At 37.6% G+C, this 14,319-nt stretch overlaps 1 long non-coding RNA gene across 1 annotated transcript; it reads left to right on the top strand.

The window, feature by feature from the left end:
* The first annotated feature begins 5,277 nt into the window (after window positions 1-5,277).
* Window positions 5,278-12,644, top strand: LOC108671469. Its single transcript, XR_001930814.2, has 2 exons — window positions 5,278-6,380; window positions 7,237-12,644. It is a non-coding gene; the product is annotated as an uncharacterized LOC108671469 (long non-coding RNA).
* The last annotated feature ends 1,675 nt before the right edge of the window (window positions 12,645-14,319 follow it).

The raw sequence follows: 14,319 nt of genomic DNA, 5'->3' as shown, positions 1-14,319 counted from the left end.
ATTGCAAAGTTTTTGAACTCGTTTGAAAGTTACAAACAAGACGAGTTTAATAAAGCTGACAGTAAGGACGTGCATGCAAGACTTTTGGCGTTAGGCCATTTTGAACTTTTATAAAATGATCATTTTATAGAAATATAGATATCAGAGAAATCACATTTATAGCTTATTAGTCGCATTAAACTGAACAGGAACAAGTCTAATTAAGACGCGCGAAGCTATCCTCAATACGATTAATTGGCAATGGGAAGAAAGAAGCCGCGGTATCAAGCAATTTTTTTTTGCATTTTCTTCTTTTTACAACACTTCTCTTTAACTTCCCTTCTTGTTGTTTGTTTGTCAGCTACAAATCTTATAATCGATATTTAACACACTTCTACCTGTCCAATCCATCTGAAATTTTGCACACTTGCGTAAAGTTGGAGACAATGCATGAATCAATTGACAGAATAAATAATTTTGAGAATTTAATTTTTTTAAATAAGAAAGAAATTACAAATTTATTTTTTTAATATATGAAAATAAAATTAGAAATTCATTGTACATGTGTAACATTGGAGACACTGGATTCTTTAGAATTAAGTGTTGTCTTGAAAAAGTAATTTTTAAACGCATATTATTTCGATAAATTTTACTTATTTGGCTACACTGAACAATTAAAATTTCCACTATACGCCATCTTAAAAAAATTATCTCCTCCTATGATGTTTAAAGCACAGCATTGAGAGATATAGTATCTTGCTATATATTATCTAAAAACAGTATCACGCAATCATCTCGTCACTTTTTTTATTTCGTTATAGTTTGGATTATATATTTAAAAATTTTGTTTTCCAACTAATTTATGGCACATCAACGTAGTTTTAAACAGGTCTGCTCAATGGGTCACGCCTTACGGGAGCTTTTGAATAAAGAAACTCTTTCATTTACATAATGAAGTACAATGCAAATTTTCTCACCACTGATTATCAGAACGCAAAGATTAAGTACGACCAGCTCTGACGTGGGTGTCAAATTGATTGTAGCCGTCAGCTGAGCTGCTGATCTCGACTTGCGTACTGACACCTCTTATAAGATTTTCACTCAGACGTCAGGGTGAGTTACGTGCGGTATATATAGTGGCAAGATGTGAATACTTAGTAAAATATCGTGATTTTGTGAATATATTGATTTGTCATGTGTAGGTATTTACTTTTATTTTCTGTTGTAGGATCGTGCGTTTATTCTCAGAACTCCGTACTCTAGTTCTCTCCACGCAAGTTAGCTCTTCGATTTTGCATTATTTTTTAAGAGATCCATTTTGTTGATTTGTTAATTCGCCTAATACAAATTTTCACTTCTCTGAAAAATCGTTAGTTTTGATTTGTTTTTCTATAATTTGCCGTTTATCTATAATACGTGTAATTAAGCTTGTTTGAAATGTCAATCCGCCCAGTCCAAGCCATTGCTAATTAAGCTAATAGGGAAGTGTCTTTTAATTTCCGATCATTGATGGGAGTGACAATTAAGACCATCCGAACATTAGAGGTGACGCAATTGGTTACTCGGAAGTCAAGGCTAGTTAGTCACATTTACGGACGGATCATTTTGAAATTTGCTATAATCTGTAAAACAGAAATTTTAGACTTATTTGTTCGTGTAAATTTTTCGAAAAAAATATGAAACAAAACGCGAAATTCAAAGAAAATGTGCAAAATAAGAGGACGAAAATTGAAAAAAAAAATGAAAAATATAACCCCATCTCTAATAATAAGAATTTGGAAAAAATGTGCATCACTCGCTATATATGGTCTTTACAAAGAACGCTATGTCTCTCGATGTTGTAGCTCAGTAATTGAACGAAAATTTTACAGTGCCCACATTTTTAGCAATTTCATTTGAATATCAAGTTTTCTTTCATTTTTAGAAAAAATTACAGGAACAAAAGTTTCAGATTTTTGTTTTACATATGTACAGCAAGTTTCAAAGTAATACGTCCATAAATAAATGTGTTTTTAGGGATTGGATAAAAAAATCCAATTATCCGTTTACGGATCAAAATAATTTTATCTAGACATTGAGCAGACCTGCTTTGAACTACGCTGATTGGTTCCCCCTAAAGTGGGGACCCCCGCATTGGAACTACCATCAGTCTGTTTTAAGGAAGGGTTAGACCCCCAGGCAAGGGAGTTAGACCCCCGAGCAAGGGGATTAGGTATAGGCCCCGCCCCCTGATTCAACGATTAGCTTTTGTTTCTTCTGTTATTCTTCAAAATGCCGGCCGTAATCCAGAAATTAGATGGAAAATAATTTTTTTTTATATATCGAACGTTTTGAAAATATTTCCTATACTCACGATCTGATGAACTCGCCTAACTTGTGTCAAAGTACACAGAAATAAATGTCACATGAAGTGTACAAAAAACGTCTCCTCCTTAAGAAGCCTCATGTTCAACTGAATCGATACTTGGGAGCAAGCAACCTGCATTCCAGCGGAATTTCCGGAACATTCTACGGAAGTCGAAAATAATAACTGTTTAACAACCGAATAGATTACTCAAGTATCTATTCAAATTCGGTCAATTATATCCGAACTATACACAGATTTATATCTACTTTCAATCAAAGTTATATTCAAAGATATATTCATATTGGGATGATGCAATCGATTAGGCTGTTGAGATTTTAATGCTGCGGATCGTGCAATTCTAGATTGAGTCTTTGATCTAATTCCGAACGCAGTTTAACTTCTTACTATTCTTTTTGTATTTCTCAGTGCAACTTTCTACCATTTCTATTGATTTCCTCTACATTTTAGTTTGATTTCTTCAAACCGAAAGTACATACACTTGGCACTTAAAACCTTAGGTTAGTTGCTGCATCATTGTGTATCTATATAAGGACAATGATAAAATTGTGTTGTGAGACATGATTGGCCTCCGGTTTGGTCTTAACTACGTTTTTTTTGTTATTTGTTTTGTTTGTTGTTATATGAGAATCAGTTGGCAAACTTTTTGTTTTTGAAATGACACCCACAAAGGAATTTATAATGATGTAAGGTGAGGCAGGTTTTCCTTGCCAGAATTGTTTTCTTATAAATTAATAACCCTAACTATAAGTAATACTCTTAGGTAATATTAATAATACAACTTGATTTCTTTTATGTATATTGTATATAGTATGTTTAATTAATGTCATAGTAATATAGTACTATTTCAGAAACTCGAGGGTATATGCAGAAAAGAAGAGGCTAACTGAACAAAAAGCTGTCTACACTCTTTAATTCACAGGAGCCTTGGAAATTAGCGCAGTATCAAAAGTTAATGGGACTTCAAACATGTTGTATTTTACTTCTGATGAGGTCCTACAAGCAGGCTTGTCTCCTGATAATTCCTTTGCAACTATCACAATTTTAGGAACTTCATAAGAGTCCTTTTGACACAGGACAGCATAAATGACTTGCAATTTTTTAAAGTTCTTCATATGACACCTTGAGAAAATTCTTAAAGCTCAATTTTGATTCATTATGTGGAACAATGCAGAGCAATTCATTTTAAATTAATTTCTGTTGAACCAATGATGACAATGATAACATTATTTGCAGGCTGAGGCTAAATTTTGTTATTATTCTCCATTCCTCTTGCGGATTATGACGATCTTTACATTTTTCAGGTGCGGTTCTGATCAGCAGCTGAATACTGAGGTCTGTCCTAACCTCGACGGTGTGGTGTCCTCTTCCTTGACGGTATGGTGTCCTCTCCCTTGACGATGTGGTGTCCTCTCCCTCGACGGTGTGGTGTCCTCTCCCTCGACGGTGTGGTGTCCTCTCCCTTGACGGTGTGGTGTCCTCTCCCTCGACGGTGTGGTGTCCTCCCCACAACAGTCTGCCGCAGTTAACACGTGGCAACCACTACACAAAAGTCGTTTCACTCGTTTTTGATCGCAATGTTTTGGTAGTACGCGTCTCTTGAAGGGTAAAAATAAGACACTGATATTTCATGACCGTAATGTTTCATGACCGTAATGTTTCATGACCGTAATGTTTTAGGTAATTCATGACCGTAAACTCAGACGCTTTACACATAGGACACTGTACCTGAGACTTCTTTATTCGACTTCCACTACTTAACTACCTCCTATCCAAATATTCTACCTAACGAGACGTTCTTCTCGAAAGAACCATTTGTTTAGTTTACAAGTACGACCATTAATGAGAAAAAATATTATCAAAACCAATTAAGAAAATAAAGATGAGCTCAGAAAACTTTAGAGTAGCAAAATACAGATTCAAATAAACAAATAATTATTGTATGGTATGGCGATCATAACATTCCCTCCCCCGCCAAGAGTCGGGACCGACTTTAAAAATTACACGGAATATTATAACCCATTGGATATGATATCACGTACATTTGTTCCACGTAAGTAATTACTAAACTGATTTCCACAACTACTATATACACGTACACTTATAGGTACGCGTTGAGTCCCACAGCGAACAACAAACAGTACATTTTACATATGCACTAACACTACAATACAAGATTCATACAAAAAAAAGTAGGATCAACAAACTTCATTCAATTTACTCCTAGCAGTCGAACATTAGCGAGAATATAGAATACATTTTCCTGGTCTAATATATTTATATATTTCGATAATCTCAGGCCTGATTTTATCAACCGAGGTTACTATAGAACGTCTCTATACAGCAAGAATATTAAAGGCATGATAAAATCGTATTATACATCAAAATATTATAGATTACATCAAATGCTGTCGCTGACGATACTAAAAACTCTTTTCTATACGTAAGGTCCTCATTTTACAACATTTCTCTTCAACTTCACTTCTTGTTTGTTTGTTTGTTTGTTTGTTTGTCTGTCGGCTATAAATCTTATAATCGATATTTGACACATTTTTACCTCTCCAATCGATCTTAAATTTTGCACACTTGTGTAAAGTTGAAGACAATGCATGAATCAATTGACAGAATAAATAATTTTGAAAATAAAAAAAATTCATTTCTGATATTAAAAAAATTTGAAAAAAAAATATTTTTGTCTCCTACATAACTTATAATCGATATTTAACACACTTCTACCTGTCATATCGATCTGAAATTTTGCACACTTGCGTAAAGTCGGAGACAATGCATGTATCAATTGACAGAATGAATAACATTGAAAAATGTAAATTTTTCATTTATGTTATAAATAAAATGAAAAAATTCATTTTTTAATATTTGATAATAAATTTATCATTTCATTGTACATGTGTAACATCGGAGACACTGGATTCTTTAGAAGTGTTGTCTATAACAAGTAATTTTTTAAACGCATATTATCTCTTCAGAGGTTCTTCTCCGCTACAGCACGTCTTTGAGCGTAACTCTGACAGGAGTAGATTGCTGCAGTCCCTGCCAACTCAGTTTTGATATGTCGGACGCTTCGCCGTCTAATAGCTCTTCTGCTGTCCCAGTCGAGCTACCGGTACTCAGTCTCCGTAATGTATCAAACCGTATTTCTTTACTGCTTCGTCTTCGTGAATACCTATATGGGTTAGCTGATAATGAAGCTTGAATACTATATCTACCATGAGTAGAAAAGGCAAAACCGGCACATAGGAAAGATTGTTCTTCCTTACCACACTGACAAACTCTTGACATACCGCTTAAATCTAAACAAACAATTTTGCTTTTAAAATTGTACGGTCTCTGACGATGGCAGCTTCTTCTCCAATGATCTGATGTCGAAATCTTTGTTCTGAATAGCGTTCACATTACCATGCGAAAAGACAAAATTTTCAGCAATCTTATCTTCGCCGTTTGAGTTTGCGTCATCCCTATATTGTTCTGGGCTAGAATTGTCAGATGCTGTCGAAACGGCAAGCGCCAAGATAGCGAGTCCTACACGGTGGACACAGATTGATTTATCCTGACAAGACTTTCTTATGGGACAATTTTCAAATTGTTGGTCCCTTCCTCTGACATTAATACATGAATCTTGACTATTCAAATTAATTTCATTCCAAATCAAGAAATTTGCTCACAATAAAACAGCAAGGCATATCATCATCGTTCAAAATAGCGAATGGTAATTTTTCATTTATTTCAAATCCATTCATTTTACATTCAAACTTGACTGCTCCCCCTTAATATTGCCTTTGGAACATTAATTCCTACCAATACGTTGTTATTCAATTCGTCGAACTCTAACCCTTGATTGTTTTCTGCTAAAAACTTTACTATGCCTTTCCCTATTAGTTAAACTTGCGAGCCAGTATCGATCAACGCACAGATTTTGATATTTCCTACTTCTAAAATGCAGCTAATACCTACAGACGAATTGTGCTTGCATTCTGTTAAGCAAACCACCGCAACCGTATCTGGTTCGACATCAACGGTAGGTTCTACTTCTCGTCTGATAGGTTCCTGGGTTACACCGTGCACAAGATTAACTAACTTACTATTAACTAAACTAGTTGAATTTTTACTGTTCATTCTGCACGTAGCGGGGTTATAACGGATTCCTGAAGTACACTGGGGAAGAATCTTAGGGTCTTCGTTCGAATACTTTTCTCTTTTGTAGACTACTGGCCACTGCATACCGTGATGCACCCATATTTCTATCTTGAATAATTCACAAGCTACACTAATTAACTCTTCCCAATGTAACTCTCACCTACTAGCTTTTGAAGATTTCCTAATATCTCTCGTATTCTTGATGTTAAATTTAACGGAGTTGTATTCGAGTGCATCTACCAATCTCTCACTAGTTACCAAGTAATTTTTAGACACATATAGGTTGTCAATATCAAATTTCAGGTCATTCAGGCCTATTAGTAACGCAACAAAGAATGAATTTCATCCCTCATCTATTTTCATCGCCCTAATTCTGCTAGGTATACTATCTCCAAGTTCCATATCTTCACCATCTGCATTGGGAGCGCTATACTAACCCGTGACATTGCGTCTGCTATCTCATTTTCTTTCCTTGGTCGGTACTTTATTTCAAAGTCTAATTCCGATTGATCATTTAGCGTGCACTTAAGTCTAGAAATTGTAATTGCCATATTATGCAAATAACATACAGGCTTTTGATCTGTAAATAAAATGAATCTTGTACCTACAATGAACGGTGAAAAATTCTTCATACCCCATCTAATGGCTACTAATTCCCTCTCTAATGTCGGATATCTTGTCTGGGCCGGATAAATGTAGTTGACGAATTACATACAACTATACTTTTCTTATTGCAGTTGGACTTGACAATCCTCAGCCCCTACAGCCGATGCGTCAACGAATAATTCGACCGGTGCTGCCCCCTTCCGAATAATCTGAAAACGAGAGCGTCACCTCACCTAGCAGTTTCTCCCTCAACTGATTGAATGCGGCCTTCATCTCGTTATTCCACGTCTACTTAACCTTCTTGTTGCCCCCTGGCAGTTCAGTTAAAGGTTTTTCTAAGCTGGAACAATCTTTTAGAAATCTCCTACCGAAATTAAATAACCCCAAAAAACTGTCTCAAATCTGTTACATTGGTCGGTCTTGGAAAGTTACGAATTTTGTCTGGCTCCTACTCAATCCCCTCTACTCCTATGACTTGACCTAGAAAACTAACCTCACTCCTAAAAATTAAGAGATCTTCACTTAAATACCATTTTGACCTAATGTGTTACACTATTCTGACCCACTTCTCTACTAACTCTAAATGCTCCTCAAAGTTTTTCTAAGAATCAATATGACATCTATATAAACTAACACGTTATTGAAGCGAACGTCAGCTAAAATTCTCTGCATATTTTTCTGAAACGCTCTATCGCTATTTTTGTGACCGAAAGATAAGGTTTTGAACTGAAAGTGACTGTGTAGCGTGCGAAATGCCGTGTATTTTCGGCTGCTATTTTCCAAAGGTACTTGGTAATAACCCTTTATGAGGTCTAATTTAATGAAAATTTTTCTAATATGAGCACTGTATATTTGTTCCTCTAGATCTGGCATAGGAAATTTCTCTGTGATGGTCCTCTCATTGATCTTCCTATAATCTATGCACATCCTAATTTCTCTCTCTACACTACCAAGGCTGGGCTTCTTCAAAACAGGCACTACGGGACTACCGTACTCCATGGCGAGTAACTATTCTCTATTATACTTATTTCTTACAACTCTTCACACTGCCTATCTATTTCCCTATTAATTGGTCCTGAACATTTTCTAGGTCTCTGCCGAATTGGTGCATTATCGCCTAATTCTATTCTATGCGGGATTTCTTCATCCCTGCCTATATCTACATCATTCTTTTTTAAAGCAGCCAGGGTTTTGGCCAACATACGATAAACAGCTGACTTTTGATCCCCATCGATGTTATCTTCTAGCTTAATTTATCGCGTATCTTCCTTCTGACCACATATCTAACGGTTCTTCTCTTGGCTCTACTTCTACTAACGTACTTACAAATCCTAACCTCTTCCCCTCCTTAATTCGGCCTTTCTTGGACTACGTACCTTTCCTAAGCTGTACTGAGCAAGCATAAAATTAACTCTAGAGCAGCTCAATTCGGTATCTTCAGCAGCCACAAATGGTACATCTTCATGCATGACATAAGTAATACTGCCGTCTTCATCAATATAAAAAAATACTGCATCCATTCCTATCCGCTCTAAAAACAATGAGTTTAGACATATTGACACTTGTTTAATACATTGAAAAAATTGTAAACCTAAAACAATATAGAATGTCAGCACATCATCAGGAAGGAAGAACATCATATTCACAGATAAATTTTCCTAATCCTATAGCTTCACATTATGAATTAGTCCTATCAATTGTTTTTACCTTGATACTCCCCAAACCCACGATGACATTTTTTAATCTTTCGTCAAGAACTCTTTCACATATGTCACAAATGCTCTTCTTAATAATATTCACACCAACTCCACTATCAATTGCTGCACTCAGTTTCCTATCCTTAACAGTAAACGGGATTTTAGTCAATTTTCCCGGTAACAAATTTAATAAATTAAAGACTTGAAATACCTGGGAAGTGCTCACCTCCATCATGCCGGGTGCATTTGCAAAATAACCGAATATCTCTTGCCGCTTTTCAGATCGAAAGGATTGCTGTTGATATGATTGTTGTGGTTGATCTTGGCAAGGTTGCTGGTGCGGAAGGTAGAAGGGTTGCTGATGCGGAAGGTAAAAGGGTTGCTGGTGCGGAGGGTGAATGGGTTGCTGTCGATGTTGAACGAGTTGTTTTTGATGTTGAACGGGTTGTTGTCGATGTTGAACGTACAGCGTCTGAAATACATATTGAAGCTCATTTATCAACGCCGCAAAGCGATTACGCCATGGGTTCATATGCTGTCTCGAGTGGTTGGAGGTCTTCCTACGTACTGCTCCAGACATTCCTCCATCTGTGCCGAAGCGATCTTGTTTCCCGACAGTCTACGCTGTTGAGGATAACTTGCAATTTAGGGCCTTCTAAGATCTTTCTGGTTGGAGTATCGTTGAGGATTTCTGTTGACTTCTATTCTTGTTTGATGCTTGTGGTTGCGATTTGTACTTCTGGTTTTGTGGTTGACGTCTAAAGTTCCTCGGACAGTTATTAAGAAAATGGTCGTATGATCCACAAGAAAAACACAAATTCAATTTTTTCTACAGTTAGTTTTGACATGACCAATCCCCACACAATAAGCACATGTTGTGTTCCTATCCATAAGTTGTTGAGGTGGTCTAGTAAAGTTGTCATCCGGTTTTCAAGTTGTGCACTTTTCTATCGCACTGACAAACTCTGCTTTTTGGACAGTCCGATATTTATAATGATGTTCTCCGTATCGGTCGTTTTCACTTCTCCACTACTCTCCACGTCACTCACACAAGCAAATTTCTTCAATTCCTCCCACTTCATTTTCTAATTCTCCATCTTCATGTTCATTACTTGGTTCCTAACTATTCTTTTAGCATTTGAGGGTAACAGAGATATGAAATTCTACGAAAGTGTTTTACTCGTCTGTGTATCTTTTTTAGGAAAAGCCACGCTGAATAGCTTCTCTGATCTAGTTGCCAGCAAATAAAAACTTTCACCACTGATGTACTCAACTTTGAAAAAGTTGCTCCGGTTTTCTCTTTCGCGGCAGCTACTCTTTGTTGTACCATTTCGCCAATTTCCTGGTTAGACTGTCATAGGTGTCGTCGACAGACAACGGATTTGAACGCTCGTAGCTTCTCTCCGTGTAATTTGGCTTCCAACTCTCCTATCCAAAACAATGACATTCCTTTGAAATTCTCCCGACAACACGTTACAAACATTCTAAGATACTCTTTCAAACTCATACGTGAATCTTCGTCAAAGTTAGAGAATGCTGACGTCTTTCTCATATTGTAGCTGCGCTATATACTTTCGTCTTTAGTTGTCCAGGTTCACGCTGGTGAAGAGTAAGATGCGTGGCATTTGCACCCGTCTTTTAGAACGGCGTTTAGAGTGGTCACTGAAGCGCGAACCATGATCGTATTTGGGGTTGCTGGTGTGTATCTGAGTATAAGTATACCACTAAATTTATTGTAACGTTATGGTCAACTCGTTCGTGCTTGTTCTTAAATTATCGCATTTATTTTTTGCTGATTTCGTTCTAAGTGACGGATAAGTTTATTGACTCAGTCGTTTCCCTAATTGAAATAAGATATAAAATCACCCGGAACTCTTGACTCAGGGTGCCCTGTGATTTATTAAGATTGTAATATCGACTTGTAAATGTTTCAATTGTAAAGTGTCTTGGGTATATACCGACATGTTGCCTGATCGATCTTTATTCTGTCGCTGTGGATGTATTGAGGTAGGATCTAAATTTATTCGCTTGTGTCCTGTTATTTCAGGTGGATGTGGGATTAAAATGCATTTCTGTCCTAGCGTTTTTAACGTAAATTGAATTTGAAGATGGTGCTGGAGCGGAGACTTGGCGGGGAACATTGTCGCCAATGACCAGTGACGCCTAAATTTTTGAAAGTCTCTTGCTAAAGACTTTTGAATCTCGACTGTAATGGAAATGATGCAGATTAGTGTCTGCTGAATTAATCTGACTACAGCCGCTCTGATTTTGGGACGGAGTCCAGGTTTCCTGTGCAAGAATTTTGGAAGGAAGCTCTGATGGTTCTCTCCACCTTTGGTCCTGTTTTATAGTGGTGTTGATAACTCGTGTGGTAGTTTTAAAGTAATTATCTTATTGGTAGGGGGTAGTATATAATCACGTTTTCTAAGAGGTTATCAGCTTCTCTAATGAAATGCAGCAGCCTGGATTTGCCAACTTATTTCGAGGTTGTCCAATTTTTTTATTTTTCACTATCCTTTTGGGGTTAGCATAAATTTGTTGGAAGCTCTCCCACAACATAAAATTTGGTGGCCACTATATGGACTTTGTCTGTCGCGGTGTTCAATCATAGACGTAATACTGTTAGTTTGCCAAATTCATTGTTGCTAATGCTGAAGTTAATTATAATGATGGCGTGAAGCTGTGCCAGAGTAATTATAACTAGATTGCTTCTAGTTCTAGAAAAGACTAGACTATTCTTTGAAATAAACTGAAATAATTATTGATCACTGTGTATTAACAGTATTGTCGCATATTCATGTTGAAAGCGGGCTGTATAGTCAGGTTCATCATGGAAAATGAGTCAATCTCTTTGCCTAATCTTTTACGGGCTATCTATTTTCTGTGATATGTCCGACTGTCGGAGAATAGTGCAACGTCTTGGGAGGGAGGAGTGTAGCGAACCAATTTTGGGTCGCGCTGTTAGTTTCAAGTCGCCGCAGTTCTCCGACTAAGACTGAAGCTGAAAAGTTTAGGAACGCATCTTTCGTTGGGCGTGGGGATCATTAGTCTGTAGCTGGGCTCCACTCGGAACTCTTTTCATTGACCGTTTGTTTGCATTTTCGCATGCTGTAATTGTATTTCCATTACCATGACCATTGTGTAAGCTCATAATCAAAGGATTAACCAAATACGTTACGTGTCCCTTTACTATATCGCACTCTGTAATTCCTCAACCTCGTATGTAAGGACCCGCGGGCAGAGATCCTTGATGTTTGAATGTAGCTAGTCGTCCCGCTACAATAACAAGTATTCCTACTGCTTCAATCAACTGCGTGAATGTGTCCGTGCGTCTGCGTTGCTTATTCTTCGATTGGGGTTTGCTGGTTTTCTTGCTTGATGTGTCATCTTCGCTGTTGGAATTTCACTTAGCGTGTCCTTTGGGTTGCTGGTTGAGTCAGTGTCAGAGTTTCGTGAGTTTACTGATGTTTTCATGTATCTTTTCTTTGGGATCCTTTTCGTGTATATTTTTTTATTCTCCCTTGGCTACACGGCCCTTTTCACTCTTCATTTCATTTTGCTGCTCTTCTAGTGCCTTTACTGCTAAATCAAAGTTGTTTGCTTTAACACGGAGTAGCTCGTCTCTAGTTTTGGTGGAAATAATGCCTGTTCTTGTTTTTACTGCTGTCATAAATTTATCAATATGCTTCAAGTTTTCTAATATACAATCCTCTTCTTCTGCCTGGCGTAAGTCAAGGGACGCCGCCATGATGAAGAAATGTAAACGAATTTATGAAGAAAATATATAATGGCATGACTATGAGTGTGAAGACACAAAACACTAATAAACAATCAACAAATAACATTGTGTTAATTTTACCTGTTTTTTTTTTGTTTACTGGAGCTGTACTGGTACTGTCTTAACTCTCACTTCATGCAATGGTCACGGTACCAATTTATGTCGTTGCGCACACGCTGCCGCAGTTTACACGTGGCAACCACTACATAAAACCCATTTGTGATCGTAAAGTTTTCGTAGTAAGCGATTCTTAAAAGATAAAAACAAAGATACTGATAATTCATGACCGTAAACTCAGACGCTATACACATAGGACACTGTACATGAGACTTCTTAGTCGACTTCCACTACTTGACTAAATCCAATCCAAATATTCTACCTAACAATACGTCTTTCTCGAAAGAACCATTTATTTAGTTCATACGTAGCACTATTAATTGGAGAAAAATACTATCAAAACAAATTAAGACAATTAAAGATGAGCTCGGAAAACTTCAGACTAGCAAAGATAAATACAAATTCAAATAAACAAATAATTATTGTATGATATGGCGATCATAAGTGTCCTCTCCCTCGACTGGGTGGTGTCCTCTCCCTCGACGGTGTGGTGTCCTCTCCCTCGATGGTGTGGTGTCCTCTCTCCTCGACGGTGTTGGGTCTTTTTCCTCGACGGTGTGGTGTCCTTTTTCTCGACGGTGTGGGGTCCTCTTCCTCGACGGTGTAGGGTCCTCTTCCTCGACGGTGTCATTTGTATATACATCAAACCCCTCCATGTACAGACGCAATTTTATTGAAAGAAAGATTAAATCATGAAATACATGAATGATAACCAAAAATACATGGAAATGTTATAAATTAAACAAATATTATGGCTCACTCCATGCCATGTATGAGAATATTTGTGAAGATAATGTGGTTGTAAGTATCGATATAGAGGAAAAAATTCAAGAAAAGAGATTCACCTGCCCGTAGAGAATTTTAAAATTTTCGAAATCTATTAATTTCTTTTATCAATTTTTGACCAAAAACAACAAATGTGCTTCTTAATGATAATATTAACTGCCATTGAAATACTCCTTATGACCTTATGATGAGTTCGGGACTTCCTAGTCCCCGGTCACGCTGATGCGCCGCCGTTGTCGTCTTCCGTCTCCGAGTCGTCGTCGGATGTAAAGTTAGACGTGTTCCGTCATTTACCCTCCTTTGGGCCAGCTGATGCAAGATGCTGTTGCTTGTCACTTGCTGATGGTAGTTTCCCATTACGGGACAGTCTGGGATCTTTCTCAACCACTTGTCCAGTCGTCTCTTGAATGTTGCAAGGGTGAACTCCCTTCCAGTAACTGCGACAAACAGGAACGATTACGCCGGAAACCATGTTGTCCGTTATTATACAGGTCAGCCTCTTCCATATACCGGACAAGCCTCTTGAACACTACCTTCTCTAAGACCTTGATCACATGTGAGGTCAAGGTCACAAGGTCTGTAATTTTGGGGTCTGTCCCTCGGACCTCCTTTGTGGATTGGCGTTATCAGTCCCACTTTGAGACCCTCAGGGATAATTCCCTCTGTTATCGAAGCTTTCCAGAGCATTGTGAGCGGAGCCTTCAGTGCTCCGACACACTTCTTCAACAGCACTGCCGGAATTCCGTCGGGTCCTGGTGCTGAAAACGTCGCCAATTCTTTGATACTTATTTCCATGTCTTCTGGTCCAAACTCAATGTTCTCCAACTCTCTACCGC

Source organism: Hyalella azteca, unplaced genomic scaffold (genome assembly GCF_000764305.2).
Source record: "Hyalella azteca isolate HAZT.00-mixed unplaced genomic scaffold, Hazt_2.0.2 contig781, whole genome shotgun sequence".
NCBI lineage: Eukaryota > Metazoa > Arthropoda > Malacostraca > Amphipoda > Hyalellidae > Hyalella > Hyalella azteca.
The sequence above is the reverse complement of the archived record's forward strand: the minus strand, read 5'-3'. Positions and strand labels throughout refer to the sequence as shown.